General features: G+C 42.7%; 1 long non-coding RNA gene across 1 annotated transcript in view; it reads left to right on the top strand.

Moving 5' to 3' along the window:
- Window positions 1–13,845, top strand: part of LOC308476971 — a 32,026-nt gene extending 18,181 nt beyond the window's left edge. Inside the window, exons 2-3 of the long non-coding RNA XR_013986297.1 lie at window positions 10,457–10,502; window positions 13,153–13,845. This is a non-coding gene — a long non-coding RNA (uncharacterized lncRNA). The remainder of the gene's footprint in view (window positions 1–10,456; window positions 10,503–13,152) is intronic.
- The last annotated feature ends 51 nt before the right edge of the window (window positions 13,846–13,896 follow it).

Below are 13,896 nucleotides of genomic sequence, written 5' to 3'. Positions count from 1 at the left end.
CAATCCCTGTGAGTTTGGAAATATCTGACTCCTCATAATTCAAGGTTCTTATCTCCTCTTCACCCCCCACATCATGAATCTATCCCTAATCAAAGCTCCGGCTTTCCCAAACACTATCACTTAGAAAACATCATTACAGCCCTGATACATGCTGATAGATGCTTCCTTGCAGCTTGCCAGTGGGCTTTCTTCCCTGCTTTCGTGATACAGTATTGAGAAGGATTGCTCACCTAATCTTTATAAAGCTCTGTGCCTCTATATGAAGTTTCCATGCTCTCTTCCCTTGCATTAGAGTTCAGTTTATGCAAAGTTATAATATGAGCTTGTTGCAAATATTTTAATGTTGCATCAACAAAAATAATGTAGTAGTAGCAGCAGTTGTTGCTGTCAAACTGTGCTCTCGGAAATCAAGTTATTCCAGAAGGAAGAACTGGGGTCTCTGGCCTTGGTTCCAGGAGTATCCCAGGAGACTAAATGTTCCAACTTCTGCCACTCCTCGGGAAGGGAGAATAAATGGAGAGAAATTATGATATCTGAAAACGCTAGCTGTTTCTTTGGTTTCTCTATGTTTTCACCAGTATTTTCAGACCTTTACTTATAGTCTCTATGATACAACATGCTCTAAAAGCGGGGGGGGGGGGGCTCTCAGAATTATTTGTTTCTACTGATGTGGTTGTACTGGTAGTGTTTCAAAGAGCAGATTTGTCTAGATTGGACCAAAATATGGCAACTTGCAAGATGAGCACAATGCCCTGAGATTGGCAACACTAGATTAAAGGGACCCCTGACCGTTATGTCCAGTCGCGGACGACTCTGGGGTTGTGGAGCTCATCTTGCTTTATTGGCCGAGGGAGCCGGTGTACAGCTTCCGGGTCATGTGGCCAGCATGACTAAGCCACTTCTGGCGAACCAGAGCAGCGCATAGAAATGCCATTAACCTTCCCGCTGGAGCGGTACCTATTTATCTACTTTCGAACTGCTAGGTTGGCAGGAGCAGGGACCGAGCAATGAGAGCTCACCCCGTCGCGGGGATTCAAACTGCCGACCTTCTGATCGGCAAGCCCTAGGCTCTGTGGTTTAGACACAGTGCCACCTGCGTCCCTAACACTGGATTGGGAAGGAACTAAAATTCGAAGTCAGGATATTACTGTCCCTACCCTCTCACCAGCAGGGACTGTGGATGTGATCCAAGAAAAAGGTGTGTCCTTTTTCCTGCCTAGGGTTCGAAATAATTAGGGAAAACCTTTAGGCCAGGCATGTCCAACACGTCGATCGCGATCGACTTGGGGAACGCTGACTGATTTTTGTCGATTGCAGGCAGAGAAAGAAAATCCTTTCTCTGCAGCCTGGGATGCAGCAGCAACTGCTGCTGCCACCAGTCTCATGCAAGCCTGAGCCCCTCCTCCAGCTGAGGAAGCCGGCTTGCCTTCCTTTCCTGATGCCCACTATGCACTGCACTGGACGGGGGGCTAGAGCACCAGTGGTGGGGTGAGGGGGACGCGGTGCCCTGAGGGAGGGCTGGGATGTGTGTGAGGGGGTGTTCCCGCACGGTACAAACTTCGGGGTGGGGGTGATAACATGATTGGACTCAAAACAAAAAGCTCCAGAAGCAGAAAGACTGAGGTGGGGGGAAAGAGTGAGGATGCTGTGAGAGGGCGGGTGGGGAAGCAGGGAAGGAGAATCCTGGAGCAAGGAAGGAAGCAACTCGGAAGGGGAAAAGTTAACACCCACACACCCACACAGAAGCTGGCTCCTCAAATCTGTGCAAACTAATATAAAAATATACTTTGGCTTTTCTCACTTGTTTAGTTACTTGTCCATCTAGTAACTATTTGGATCTGTCACGATGATAGCCAAAGATAACTACTGTATTCGTGAAATAAAGATTTATTTATTTATTTATTTATTCATTTATTTCATAAACTTAAATGCCTTCAGAGTTATGATACTGCCAAGTTTTGATACATGTTGGTAGATCGCAGCCAACCTGAGGTTGGACATGCCTGCTTTAGGCCAATAATTGACACAAGCTGATGCAATGCTGACTATATTAGTATTTAATTAGTATTAGTATTTAATTAGTATTAGTATGATTCATTATTTACCATTTTTACTTTGACACTCCTCCAAAGAACTCAGGATGCCACACATGGCTATGCCCTGGTTATTCTGACAAGAACCCTCTCAGGTAAGCCAAGTTGAAAGATAGTGACTGGTCCAAGCTTAGTGGGTTCTATGGCTGAGTGGAAATGTGAACTCTGGTTCCCCTGATCCCAATCTATCACTCTGGCCACCTCACCCCACTGGCTCTTCATGTCCATAAGTTTTATCTAAGTGTGCTGATGGAGATTCCACTGTGATGTAGCAAATGAAATTTATTCTGATCAAGGCTCAAATCCTCCCCACTTGAACCATGGCATCCACTGGGTGACTTTGGACCTGTCGCCATCTTTTTTTTTTTTTTTTAAATGATATTTATTGAAAAAAAATTTAAAAAAAAAAATAGAGAAAAAGACAAAGCAGAAAAAGAAAAAAGAAAAAAGAAAAACAAGTCACATCCAACAATACAAATTCAGAAAACAAAAATACACCACAAACAGATAAAAATAAAACCATCATTCTCAAATCCTCAACTGTCATTACCTTCTTTCTTTGACCTCCTCCTCCTCCCTTTTTTTGTATCCCAGTTAATAATTATCGCAGCAAATCCTTTCCATATTTCATAATATTCTGTCATTACATTACCTTAATCTATTTTCATCTTATCTTATAAAAAACCTTAAAACTTAAAACTTATTTTTACCCACTTCTCATAACCATAATATTCTTGCCTAATTCTTTAAACATTTTTGCTAGAGCCAAGTAATTTCATTCCAACATTTTTCTAACAGTCATCAATTTTATAAAACAATCCTAGTAATAAAAAAAAGAAATAGAAACAATCCAATCTTCATCCAGCGTCCCTTCCTCCTGGTCCCGGGTTTTGTCAGTCCTTTTTATCCCATCGATCTAGCGCATTAACCTGGTATCCTTATATCCGAGGCTCTTAAGTCTATTATTCCATGTCCCTTCCGCAGCTCTTCTTCATATTCACCTTTCACTCGTGGGAACTCCAGCTTGGTAATGTTTTTGACCCTTTTCACCAAATCAGCCCCTTTTCCATAGTCCAGACTAAACTCCATGTGGTATTTAAAAACATGTCTCAGAATCCCTCCAAAATTGAGAGCCCCCACAGCTCCAAACACCTCACGGCCCATTGCCAGACTCGGAAAGTCCAAACATCCCTGCATAGGGGGGTCTATCCAACCCCCCATTTCCAAACCAGTCCAAACTTTATCTTTCCTAATCTGGCTTTTTCCAAGTTCATTTGTCAAATCCAAAAGCTCATGTTCCTGCTGGGCCGCAGCTCCCTCCATCTCTGGCGCCCAAGATTCCGCAACATCCTCTTCTCTCGTCTGTTCTGTCAGGGCACGGACCTGTCACCATCTTGCACCCAAACCTCCCTCGCTGGTTGTTGAAGGTTAAAATAGGACAGTCTTATTTACATCACCCTGAATTTCTTGGAGGAAGGGTGACATACTAATGAACTTAACACTAACTCTGTCATTTAACATTGTGCATTATAACCGTGGTGTTTTATTTTTTATGTGAGTTAATTGGATTCTGTTAGTTTACTCTAAGCCACCTGGAGTTTATATAAAACACTGGGGACACAACTTTATTTTCCAGATGAATACATAAAATAAACAAAGGCACAATAGGAATGCTTTCTTGAGCAAGCCTCTTGCTGCAGAACAGATAAATATGATCTCTTCCTCATATACAAAGAATCCCTAATAGGGAATCTTTAGGGTTCAATTAGTCTCCTTGCCTAGGCGTGTGTGTTATTAGAAACTAGGCTGCTAAAACCTTACAGAAAAGCAGTTCAAAAGAACAAAAAAAAAGTCAGACTTTCTTGTGTTAAAGCCCTAGGATAGTTGAAGGAGAGAGATTCATTAGGGGAAGCTTTGTCTCTAAGTTCTCCAAAGTCATCTTCACTTCTGTTGCTTTTCCAGCTGCTGTCTGCCAGCCGGCATCAGGGAGTCTTCTAAAGGATTCATTCTCCAAGTCATTCCCCCAAATTCCGTGTGAGGTTCTTAAGGAAAGGTTATCACAAGTCTGAGGAATTAAAGTGCTTCACAAGGCATTATTGCCAGCCATGCAGAGCAGCAGTGAGTCGTCTGTGTGTGTGTGTGTGTGTGTGTGTGTGTTCTCTCTTTCACTGAATCCATCTAACTTGCAAAAAGCATTGAAAAGCAGGGGGAGGTTTTAAGGCTGAGTTTAGCTAGAGCTGGGCCGGGAATGCAATTTCCTATGCCATATCCTGCTCACCAAAGGCATCCCCTCTAACATTTATCCAGTGAAGTTGAGGAGGAGGAGTTTGGATTTGATATCCCACTTTATCACTACCCTAGGGAATCTCAAAGTGGCTAACATTCTCCTTTCCCTTCCTCCCCTACAACAAACACTCTGTGAGGTGAGTGAGGCTGAGAGACTTCAAAGAAGTATGACTAGCCTAAGGTCACCCAGCAGCTGCATGTGGAGGAGCGGAGACGCGAACCCGGTTCCCCAGATTACGAGTCTATTGCTCTTAACCACTACACCACACTGGCTGTCCTGTTCCACAACAACAACAACAACAGTTTTATTTTTTATACCCCACCCATCTGATTGGGTTGCACCAGTCACTCTGGGTGGCTTCCAACATATATAAAAACACAATAAAACATTAAACATTAAAAAGCTTGCCCATACAGGGCTGCCTCCATATGTATTCTAAATGTTGAATACTGTATTGGCCTGAATATAAGCATTACCCCCCCCCCCCCCCAATTCTGACCATGAAAAGTTAAAGTGCAGCTTAAATTCGCAACCTTACAAAAATTGGCTTTTACAATATCTCTGCTGAAACAGACATATGGTAAAACGGAATGGGTGTGAGTGCCTGCGGAATTTTAAGGGAGTGGCTTTTATTCAGGTATTGTCTTTTTTGCCCTTGGATTTTAAAGGTGTGGCTTATATTCAGGCCATTATAGTAGTTACTTATCTCTTTGGCTCAGGGATCACATTAAGCCTATGGTATAGGTGCATCCACATCCTGGGGAAAGGCTTGCTGTATCTTCAAGGGATTCTTCTTGTGCACATCCAATCTTCCAATCCAGATAGAGATGAATCCATATTTTTAAAAGCTCCCATTTAACCATATTCTGAGCAGGAATGTTTTGACTCACATATTTCTCACAGAGGCCCATGATCCACTTAGCTACTACTTTCTGCAAACTTGCCACAAACACAATGAGCTATATTTAAGACACTTATTCATAATACACCAGCATAGTTGTCTAGGGGCTGGACCCTGCTTGTTTCCAAAAGCAAACAAGTCTGGTTTGCACTGTGCCTTAGGGGCTCACAGCGCTTTACATGTCTGTCCTTACTTTTGCTCCTTCTCTTTCTCTCTCTCTCCTTTTCATAAGTGTCGTTCCTTACCAGTCAAGCATATCCTTCTACAGCCCTCTTTGCAGGTGATGCAAAATCATTTTGTGCTGTACAAGTGTTTTACATCAGACTACTCTCTGGGTTAGCTGGATTTCCATTAGCCCCGTTCTCCTGAGAGTGGAGCACAGCCTCTCAGTCACAGTTACAACTGAATCATGCGTGAAAGCCCAGGCTCACTTAAGCTTGGAGAACTCTGGTGTCCACCCACCCAGAGAATTCAAGTGCTGCTGGTGGTAGCAAAGGCTGGCCTCAGATATATCGACGCCCCTAGGAAGCATGTGAAAAGCAATGAAGGAGGGTGTGGGTGTGACACACATACATGTTCATAAGTTAGTTACAGGATCCTCAAGTAATGCCTTGTGCATGCATGTGTCAATGGCTCCAGTGCTAGGGGCGTAGCTACCTGCTCCAGCACTCAGAGCGGCAGCAGTGGGGTGAGCCGCAATGATCCGCGCAAGGGGGCGCCACACAGGGGCGCTGTGGTGATCCTGCCAGGAGGTTGGCGCGGTGAGCTGCCCACAGAGTCCACCTGGTGGACGCAAGCCCCACGCTGCCATTTCGGGCAGTGCGAGGCCCCGAGCCACTGTGTCACTCCCAGGAGAGACACGTGGCTCAGGCGCTGCAGGTCAGGCCCTGAGGTAAGTGCTGTTAGAATTCCTGCTCCATGATTGCAGTCATGGGATTTTTGTCTTTCACATGACGGTATATGTTTTGACTTCACAGAGTGGGATGTGACAGAAACAGGATGTTTGTGTTACTGTGTTCTGTGAAGTGGGACTATTGCCCTTTGTTCTTTTTCTCTTTGCTGTCTGATGCTAGAGAGAGAGGGAGCCATGTTGCAGTGCTCTGTGTGTGTTTATATGTAAATAAAGTAGATTAGCCAAAATGCTGAGTTGCTGAGGTCTGTTATGCAACTGTGCAAACTCTGTGGATCCCTGAGTGTGCTGGTGTCGGTTGGCATCGGTCGCTGTGATGTTTGGGCAGAAAAAAGCTTTTGAAGCTCCCGAACGATTGACCAGGAGGGAGAGAATATGTCAGTCGGGCATATGTCTCTGCCAGGGTCTTACTCGAGTGTAGGCTCAACTCCTGACAAGTGCTGCCCTCCGTGGTGTGCCATTTTGTCACTCCCTCAGGGATGACACCCAGGGCAGACTGCACCCCCTTCCTATGCCCCTGTCCGGTGCTTAAACAGGAGATCTGGTAGTCTGGGCTTGGTTCACAATAGGAATTGGCCCAGCATGAAATATTCCAATGCATTACAAATTTCATGCAATTTGCCTTAAAGTTCCACTACAGCACAGAGTGCAAAACACGATTCTGCACATGCCCAGTATGTGTCTTTAATTAAATCCATTTTCATCTCACTCTTGGACACTAACCATAGCTCACTCTGATCTAAGCAAACAGCCAGGGAAGCTGATTATGCCAAACTCTTGTCTGCATTTGCCACCATTTTGTGACAGGCTCTGCCGCTGCACCAACATTTTGTGACTGGTGGACCTCAGCGATTTTCAGCCATCTCAAACGAACCCGGGGTATTAGAAATTTAGAGAACCCCTGCTTTAGAGTATGCAATAGAGGGACTCTTTTTGAAGTGCTTATACGTATTACATTGAGACTAGCAAAAGACTAATGCTCTAAGTTTCTGTTTTTTTGCTTGGTGTTCCCCAGATCTGCTCCCCTGAATTCAACCACTCTTGAAACACAGGTTCCTACTTTGAGTCACAATTATTATAGTGACCGTAGCAGCTGGGTGTATAGTGCTGAGGATTCTGTATCATTTGTGTGCAGCGAATTTCAACGGTTCTGAAGGACAGTGTGCTTTCGTAAACTTTGTGAAATATCATTTTAGAGAGGTGCAGGTATATAACAGTTAAACATGCAAGAAGTGGCATAAAATAGAAAGTCACAGCAGGAGGGTAGAGATTATTTGAAGATGTTGCAGTCCTCTTTGCTTTCATTTGCATTGCTTACCGTAAGTGCGGAGGGGGATACATTATTGTTATTTTATTATTATTAAAGGGCATTTTATAAGCAGAAAGGGATGTGTGGCCTTGGAAGTTGGTGGGTCTTATCAGATTAAAAGATCAAGGGCTAATGGTTTTGCAGGAATTATTAGAGCTCTACTTTGCTTCCAACACATTGGTGGTTGGCTTATAGCCCTGATCAATGATATTTTGCAAGCCTTGTATTTTAAACCGAGCAAAGACTGAAGGGCTAATCATTGTGGCTCTGCCCACTGGTTCATTTCCAAAAATGTTGAGGCACATTCAAGGGGCCCCTGGACCACTAATTGCCTATACCTAGGTCTCAAAAGGTATCTCCACTGATGTATTGCGGGCTTTGTATGGTCCATTGGATGTGGCCTGGCTATCTCTTCATAGCTCTCTGCGCAGCTCAGTTGACAAATCACTGGAAGTGGAAAGTTAATGACTACTGTTCCCATCAGCAGGTCAAACCAGTAGTGGCACTAGCCATAGGTGGCCCTACCACTGAGCTCATGTCAGAGATGCTGGAGGACAGGGAGTGGTGGCAAGGTATTGGAGTTGTGCTGGCCACACTGCCTACCCAGCAGCCCATTAGCTAATGTGCTGCATTCAGGTATAGTGAAAGCATCCATTGCTGAAGCAGGATTAAATTGCCAGTAGTGGGGGGTGCCATTTTGTCCTTTGCCTCAGGCAGCAAATTGCCTTGGGCTGGCCCTATTCTCCCGGGGAACAATTCTCCTGAGGCTTAGTCTTGATCTGAGGGCATTGCATAATCCTAGAGCCACAATAAAGACCTAGAAGAGAGACTGTGCAGGTGGACTGCAGATGAGTGATTACTTCACCCTGACATTTGTGTGTTATTTCTTCAGCCTGTGTACAAATAGGCACAGCTGGGGAAGATGGCTGAAAAAATAATTGTACACTATTGCAAATAATAGCCAGATGTTGCCTCTGATCTACTTCAGCTTTCTATGAGTAAATAAATTAATATCTGTGCTGTCTAATAAAATATGGACAAGAAGAAATGAGAATTGAGTTCATTGAAGGCACTGCGTTAAAAAATTAATTAGGGCTGTGCAGGTTGTAAATCACAGATCATTCTGCAGTGCTTTGCATGAAAAGGGAGATATGCTTAGAAAGGTCTGTGGGGACGCGGTGAAATACTACCAATCCCAGAAGACAAAATGTGGCCTCTGGAATAGAAAACTGGTAACTCTGGGGATTTTTTTTTTTTTTAAATCATTATTATTTTCAATTAAAAGCCGGTTCCTTGGTCTCAAAGATGTTTGCAGAACCTGAAAGCATGTGAGCATATTTAAAGTAAGCAATAGAGCTGGAAGAAAACACTGCAGAAATCTGAAATTTCCCCCAAATATCTCCTGCATTTTGGACACTTGTAAATCTTGCTTTTAACAACTTAGTTTCCAGGGAAGCTTAAAAACAACAACCCCAAAACGATGCATTGGCGGATATAATTATGTGCCCGCTTGTAAAGTCTAATACTTTTACATATAGACTAAAAAATGTTCAACCATATCTAAAATTGGGAATCGGGTTTATTTGTTTTGTGTGTTTGTGTGTGCTCCAGGGAATATATAAATTCAAATTGTAGTTGCATTTCAGGGAAGGTATTGCTTTACTTCACAGCAGAATATCATGTTTGAAAGTGGTTGGTTATGCACAGGACTCCCTTTGATGAGGATGATGACTGGAACCATGTGAGCAGACAGGCCTTTAAGGTATTCCATAGCTGCCAATGCTAAAGGCTTTCCTGCTGGGATGCAGTCAGTCTACAGCAGCAAATGTGTTTGTGTGTGTTAGGAATGACTTCCATATTCTGCCATGGTGAAAACCAAATGGTGAAAAAGAGGAAGAGCAAAAGACAGGTGAACCTCCTTTTCTAATGCACTGCAAGATTCACACCAGCAGGGTAGAAGGTGGGCAGCAGCAGAACAAGCCAATCAGGTGCCTGGGGCAGTGCGCATGCCCTGCACCCAGGGGCAGGGCCAGCCGCCCGTGGGGGCGGGGTGAGCTGGGGCAGGATGTTCCGCAGAGCCTCCAAGGACTCTGCCTACCTCCTCCCCCTCAGCCACCCTACAGCTGAGGGGGAGGCAGCGGGTGGATCGTTTGGGGCAGCACGGAGCCTGTGGGCACCCAAGCCACTGCGTCACTCCCAGGAGAGATGCATGGCTTGGGCATGCTGCAGGCCCCATGGTGAGTGCTGCCCACCATTTTGTCACCCCTCTCAGTGGTGACACCCGGGGCTACTCGCCCCCACCGCCCCCTTCCTCCACCCCTGAAGGTGGGTGGGTATTTTTCCTTCCCCCTTCCCCTCATTTATTAAAAAACAAATACCAGTTTGTTTTTGTGAAGCACCACCTCCAGAGTGGACTAGTTTGTCCTCTGTTCCTATGGCATGTCAGGCAATATAAGGACTGTTGATCCTATGGTTCAGAATGCTTCAGAATGAGTCTTCTTTGCTTGCTCTACCTCTGAATCCCTGGTGTCAGAGAAAAACCAGATGCAAACATTTCTGTAACTTCATGGAAGCAGCTCTTGATGTTGGATATCCTTCTACAAGGAAGACCTAGCTCTTCACCCTTAGACATCCTCCCAGGGACCTTAGAATTGTAGCCTAAGTATCGTCATCTAGAAGTCAATGAAGAGCTACTCTAACTCTTAGGAAATTATTAAACAAGTCAATCATATCAAGCTTTCAAAAACGTCTTCATGAAAAAGTCTTGAATTAAAATATGAAAAGGGCAATAATACCCAATAATATTTGAATAATAGTGTGAATGGTAGTTTGTCCTTGTTAAGAGTTGGAACCAATTTGCTGCAATGATATACTTTAAAGATTATCCTTCATGAATTTCCATGACAAATAATCTCTAGATGTGTGAATATTGAAAGTATTTCATTTTCATTTTCAGCATTTTGACAGCGCAGTCAACATTTGACAATATCTGGTCAGGAACAGTAAGTATTTGACATATAGCAATCAACATTTGACAGTATCTGATAGATTGTAGCAGTCTCTCTATTTAATAGTATTAAAGAGATGACTTGGAACATAATTTTATAATATGTTAACTTATCTATACATGTATCCAATCAAATGTTGATATGATTATTTTATAAAAAATTCTGAAAACTGAATGTTGGGTTTGCAGCTCAAATGTCAACACGGAAGCAATTACAGTCAGAGTGGTATTGTGGTTAGAGCGTTGGCTAGAATTCAATTCCCCATTTATTTATTTATTTTTTTAAATTTTTTATTGATTTTACAAAAAATTTTTAAACAATACAAACAAATAAAAAGACATACAAACATGTATAATTTCATAACCTTTTTTTCATATCCCTCACTTCTCGGACTCCCCCAAACCTCCCCTTCCTACATCCCAATTTCCAAAATTATTTCAGCAAATTCTAAATAATTTTATCAAATATATTTTTTCTTATTCTTTTCTTCAGCTTAATCTTATGTCGCTGTAATCTCCTTTTCTTTCTCAAAACCTCGACATTTTAGCATTCATCAATTTTATAATAGTTCTTAAGATAAATTTTAAATTTCTTCCAATCTTCTTCCGCCGTCTCTTTCCCCTGCTCATGGATTCTGCCAGTCATCTCAGCCAGTGTCATATAGTCCATCACCTTCATCTGCCACTCTTCCAGGGTGGGTAGATCTTGTGTCTTCCAATACTTTGCGATGAGTATTCTTGCTGCTGTCGTAGCATACATAAAAAAAGTTCTATCTTTCTTTAACACCAATTGGCCGAATTCAAATCCCCATTTAGCCATCCATGAAGGTCACTGGGTGATCTCGGGTCTGCCATGATCTCTCTGCCTAACCAACTTCACAGGGTTGTTATGGGGATAAAATGGGGACTAGAGGACCATGCACACCACTCAGCTCCTGAGAGGAAAGCTGGGGTAGAAACAAATCTTTTAAAATCCAAGTTGTGACCTTTTCTGTTTGCCCTAGTAGCTACTTCTTGTGAGTTTGTTAATTCACAATTTTCTAGAGACTAACCAGGCAAGAAACAAACACTAGGCTTCAAAAATTAACCAATAATAAAGAATTTGAGATGTGGATAAGTGAGCATTAAAACTCATGATTGCCTGTTTTTGAAAGGAGCTTAAAAGAATTCTGGTATTAAAAGGTTTGGAGTATAGCTTTGGTGGAAAGGTTGACAAATAAATTAACGTGGGCTAGAGGTACTAAAATGAGGGATCAGAATGGTTTGATTTTGTAATGTATGTGAGCAATTTTTCATTTGTAAGAAATAATAATGAGGGGTTGGTATACATATATTTGATAAAAGTGTCATGGGTACCAATAGCAAATGGTTTTGCTCTGTACATATTCCTGTGTGCAATGACGAGCCTTAGGAGAATTAAAGGTGTGATAGATGTGCAACCATGAGGGGGCTCAGAGGGGAGTCCAGAATGCTTAATTGGCATTTTAATATGCTGGACAGAAGGGGAAAAATGGAACTGTGTATGAAAGAAAATGGGGCTTCAGTTTAGCATTGCTCAGGCTGTCAAAAACCATGACCTTGACAAGTCATATTTGTATAGCAAGTCACTCTTTATTGTTTCTCCTCAAGATGAGACACCCATCTGTCAAGTTTAGTACAGCAGTTGGAGAGGGAAATGGTTGCCAGGGCTTATTATTTGACATGCTGTTGACACAAAGCCATTCTTGACTGGAGGGAATTCCCTGATTGCAGAGATACAGGATGAAATACAAATTAGCTAACAGAGACATCAACAAGCATCGCACCCAGACATGGAAGAGGTCCCAGAAATCCCTCACGGGTGTAGATCACTCACAACGGTTCTGAATCAGGATTTGAGGAACCACGCCCTTCCTGGATATCATCTTATTGAAACTTGGTGATTTATTGATCCCTGTTTGCTTCTCTGCCTTTCTTCTCAGTCTTTCAGTTAAAAAGGAACCTCCAAAGTCACCTAATGTTTTTTGCTTTTGGCAAAATCTGGTGACAACCTAGGGAGGTGCAGAACGCAGAAATGTCACTAGTTTTATCAAAATGCTTTTCAGTTCCCTCAACGTTTTGTAGATGTTTTGTCCAGTCAGGAACCTCCAAATTCACATTAGTATTTCACTTCAGGCAATGCTTGGTTTCAACATGTTTATTTCTGAAGCTTTCTAACACATGCTGGTTATTATTAGCAAATCACATAAGTAAGATGGGCTTTGCAGGAGCTGAACTGCTCATCAGAAGCATCCATGATATAGCTTTGCTGTTTTGTTGATTAAAACATGAAACAAGCATAAAATACGTCATCCCCCACTCCACAAAAATGTGCAAGTAAAATCCAGAACAAAATATTTATTTATTGGGAGCCCAACATCTTTCTTAGTCTTTTACCCCTGCCTTTAACAATAATATTGTATGAAGGAAATAATAAGTGGATGAAGCTTTTCCTATTTTGTCATGGTGAGTACAAGTCAACTATATAGATATAGATATAGATATAGATATAGATATAGATATAGATATAGATATAGATATAGATATAGATATAGATATAGATATAGATAGACTTTATTAATTTATAAATGATCATGCACTGTTCAAAATACTGACCTGTTTTCTAGGTTAGTTCCATGAAAACAAGAAAACCAGTAATTCTGCATGAATGTTGCTAAAGTATGAATAAAAGAGTTCTGAACATCTTTCTCCCAGAAGGAGCACAGCCAGCACACCAGCTAAAGTTGATGGTAGGCACCATGATCTACATATGTTTCCAACAGCGACAGTGGACCTAATAGCAGTCTATGAAACTGATCTTTGAGGAGGATTTTTTATTAGAACGGGTCAAAAACCATTTCCATTGAGAACTGGACTACCTATGAGGCAGGGTGAAGCAGCAACCTCAGGTAGTAAAAATGCAAGAGATGGCACCCCTGTAGGCAGTGCTTTTTTTCTAAAAAAATGTTTAGGGGTACTCTCATTTTCCTATTCATATTGAAATACTGCCCCTCAATGAGGCCAAACTTAGATTCACAAAATGTTTAGGGGAATGCATATCCCTGCGTCCCCCCCCCCGAAAAAAGCATTGTCTGTAGGCATCTCACCGCCACTGCTTCTGCTTCTACCAGAGAAGCAACCCAGGTAAGGGAAGTGGTTGCAGAGCAACACTGTTCCACTGCTGAGCATTGTTGCTGGTCTCCTCCACCTCTGGGGTGCAGAGAGGCCAGTGGCAAAGCTCTCCTGAATGCCTCCCCCTCAATGACTCTTGGTAAGAGAGAGGCATTCCAGAAGCCTTTGCAGAATTTGGTCCCTGCCCCAGCCTGGTGACAAAGCTTTTCAAGGGTTCGTCCTTGAAAGGAAGCTGTTGC

Source organism: Podarcis pityusensis (assembly GCF_964106645.2).
Source record: "Podarcis pityusensis genome assembly, chromosome: 5".
NCBI classification, from domain to species: Eukaryota; Metazoa; Chordata; class Lepidosauria; order Squamata; family Lacertidae; genus Podarcis; species Podarcis pityusensis.
This window is presented reverse-complemented; position numbering and strand designations above follow the sequence as displayed.